Source organism: Lactuca serriola, chromosome 6, assembly GCF_051521515.1.
Source record: "Lactuca serriola cultivar US96UC23 chromosome 6, Lser_US96UC23_V15, whole genome shotgun sequence".
NCBI classification, from domain to species: Eukaryota; Viridiplantae; Streptophyta; class Magnoliopsida; order Asterales; family Asteraceae; genus Lactuca; species Lactuca serriola.
This window is the reverse complement of record NC_136413.1, coordinates 3,728,004-3,731,384: the sequence shown is the minus strand read 5'-3', so window position 1 is coordinate 3,731,384 and position 3,381 is coordinate 3,728,004. Positions and strand designations below refer to the sequence as shown.

The window sequence follows — 3,381 nt, the reverse complement described above, 5'->3', positions numbered from 1 at the left end:
TAAACCCATTAAGATGGGTTATTAGTGGGTAAAGTTGGAAAACTTTACCACTAAAAGGGGCATTTCCAGTGTATATACAAAGTTTGGACTTTGGATCTGAGAGTAGAGGCTTAATATGTTAAGATGGCCAAACATACATAGGAAATCGTCGAGTCCATAAGGGAACTTGATGAGTTGAGTCGCGTTGTCCCGTTTCAGCTTAAGATAGAACTCGACGAGTCTGTGAAGGGACTCGACGAGTTGATCGCTAAATCGCTACCATAAGTAACCTGATAGAACTCGACGATTCGGGGGGACGACCCGACGAGTTGGGTCGCGATTTCAGGACTATTGAGTTAAAGAACTCAGCGAGTTAATAGGTCGACTCGGCTAGTTGGTCAACCCAGAATGTTGACTTTGACCAGGGGTAAAATGGTTATTTTACCCTAAGGAGGATTATTAGGTTTTTACTAAGTGTTATTGTGATATTAACAACCAGGGAGTCGTTGGTGCAGCCATCGGAGATTCCTCACTCTAGATTTTAGCAGTCAGCTTTGCGAGGTGAGTTTCCTTCAGTAGGAACGGGTCGAAGGCACCAATGTCGGCCCGTGTAGAGTAGCTAAGTATGGGTTGTGCCCGTATCTTAGAATCATTATGTTTAGTAGCTAAGTGTGGGTTGGGTCCGTATCTTAGACTTGTTTATGATTAGTAGCTAAGTGTGGGTAGGGCCCGTATCTTAGTATTACCTGAGTATGTTTATGAACTGGTAGATTATGTTATACTTGTTGTCTGCGTGATACCCGTATGTATGTTTAGTTAGCGGAGTGTGGGCAGGGGCCCGTATCTCCCGGATAGCAGAGCGTGGGCGAGGCCCGTACCTCCTAGGCAGCTGAGTGTGGGCGAGGCCCATATATCTTAGTTAGCAGAGTGTGGGTGAGGCTCGTATCTCAATGTTAGTCGAGTGTGGGCGAGATCACGTATCTCCTTGAGTGTGGGTGAGGCCTTTATCTCCTAACTGCATGTTATATGTTGTGTGTATGGTATGGAGTGATTTGGGGAGACTTATTAAACTTCGTGCTTATAGTTTTCAATTTTGGTTTCAGGTACTTTCGGTAGCAAAGGGAAGAACTCGGGATGATTGCAGTGCACACACCATTCGTTCAGTCTGGGATATTTTAGACTCTGATATTTTGACACATGGTTTTGATATAGTATATTGATATGATGATTTTGCGATACATTTATTTATGTTTTTATGAGACGATGGATGGTATCTATGGTTTTATGAATAATTAAAAACGAAATTTTTGGATCCTATTTTTGGGATGTTTCAGATATCCTTTTATTAAAAAAATCCATTTTTTTAAATAATAAAAAAAAAATCATAATAACGATCTTCATATCCAAGGCATTCATGTAACACACTATTTCGAGTCGTTTCTTAATTTTGGGTTTATGGACTGTAATTCGATTATGTAAAGGATTTGGGCTTTAAGAAATTAAAGTTTAGACCTTATTGAAGGTTGATAATATCTTTATGAGATCTAATCCCTTGATTTGTGTGCTCGAACCAGAGGGTAAAAAGGGTAAAGTTATATGTCGGGCATCTCTCATGGATTTTGGTTTTAGTTCGACATGTGTTAAGCAAAAGTAACTAGATAGAATTTTGGGGCTCTTCAACATGATGAACTACAACCCTAGTCGGACTTCAGCTGAACCGATTCACAAACTAGATGCATCTGGACCTCCAGTGGCTGACCCCATAATGTTTTGTAGTCTTGCAGGTGCTCTTCACTATCTTACATTCACCATACCTGACATTGCTTTTGCTGTTTGACAAATTTGTTTATACATGATTAATCCCCGAGAGCCACATTTTCATGCTCTCAAATAGATTCTTCGATATGTTCGCAACACTCTCAAACAGATTCTTCGATATGTTCAGGGAACTCTTCAACATATTATGAAAATCTTGTCAATAAACATCACAACTTAAATTCATTCCAACTTTGCATCATAATAATGTTACAAAAAAACATAACAATATTTCGAAACATCCCTATCTTGCATCTCCTGCTTGATCTGCTCCAGTTTTGGCCTTGAAATCTATGTTCAAGATGTGAACAAGTCAAAGTCACAAAAGGATAGTTAATTAACCAAAATATACATATATAAACTACCCTTAAATTGCAATATCAAGCATTATATGAGGAAGGTTTGATGGTGATGAAAATATAACAATGTCTACGAAAACTCTATCCCATACACAATCAATTTTAGATGAGGCATTTTATTAAAAAGTTAATATGCATGCCAAACTATGATATATCGATGTTCAATAAGACAATAACCTAAGCCGCACAAGGACAAACTAAAAGGAATCAGGGTTGGAAATTTTATATAAATCTTTTTACATTAATAAAACTTAATTGTGCAGTATTTTCAATCACAATAAGAGTTCGCTACCCAAAACTATCCAATGAGACATATTTGTTGTAAACCCAGGTACATTCAAATTGTTTTGTAAGATATAGAAATATAATATTGAATATAATTAGAGTCATAAACAAACTTACCATTTAGTATAAGTGTAAAATCCTTCAATATATTAAGGTTGCAACTCTCATAGATTAATGCGTCGCCGCCTTCACTATAGATTTATAGCTTTGAGCTTTCTCATTTATCGAATATTTTTGCAATCATCGATTGTATCAACCTCAGCTATGTTCCATGTTCCAGATATCAATTTTTAATTCTACAAAAAAAAAAAAAAAATCAATATTAAATAAATGAGAACGCACAAATGTATATACAAAAAATGGGTCTCATTACGAAACTCCAACCTACATGGTTGGGTATAATGGTAATTGTCGTTGATAGTAAAGAATTCATTTCCATTCTTTTGCTTAAGGAAAATATATTCCATCCTAAAGGAATTGAAATAAAATTATTTCTAAAAATCTGGCCCATGCAGGTCTCGAACCTGCGACCTTCGCGTTATTAGCACGACGCTCTAACCAGCTGAGCTAATAGGCCTTGTGATCGTTCACTGAAAATCATCAAAACAATCAGTATTTTGGAATCTTTTACACCGAGGTCTCATATCAGAGGCATTTTAGCAACAGAGATTAACTTGTGATTTGTGAATAAAGTGTTCTAAGAAAATAAACATTGTATGTTTTTCTTACATCGAAATAAATGTTGTAATATCTGTAATTTTACAGGACAAATCATATACATCAGTATTTAATATTAGGATTCATATCTTATCGAGTATGTGGTTTACGCAGAGTCATGATTATGAGATTATGGGTATGTGGCTTGGGTCGAATGGCCTGGCCATTGGAATAATATAACACATGACAATGTCACAATGTGTTTGGATATTGACTATACTTTTGT

At 36.5% G+C, this 3,381-nt stretch overlaps 1 non-coding gene across 1 annotated transcript; it reads right to left on the bottom strand.

Moving 5' to 3' along the window:
• Positions 1-2,941: 2,941 nt before the first annotated feature.
• On the bottom strand, positions 2,942-3,015 carry TRNAI-AAU (transfer RNA isoleucine (anticodon AAU)). Its single transcript has one exon. It is a non-coding gene; the product is annotated as a tRNA-Ile (tRNA).
• Positions 3,016-3,381: the final 366 nt, after the last annotated feature.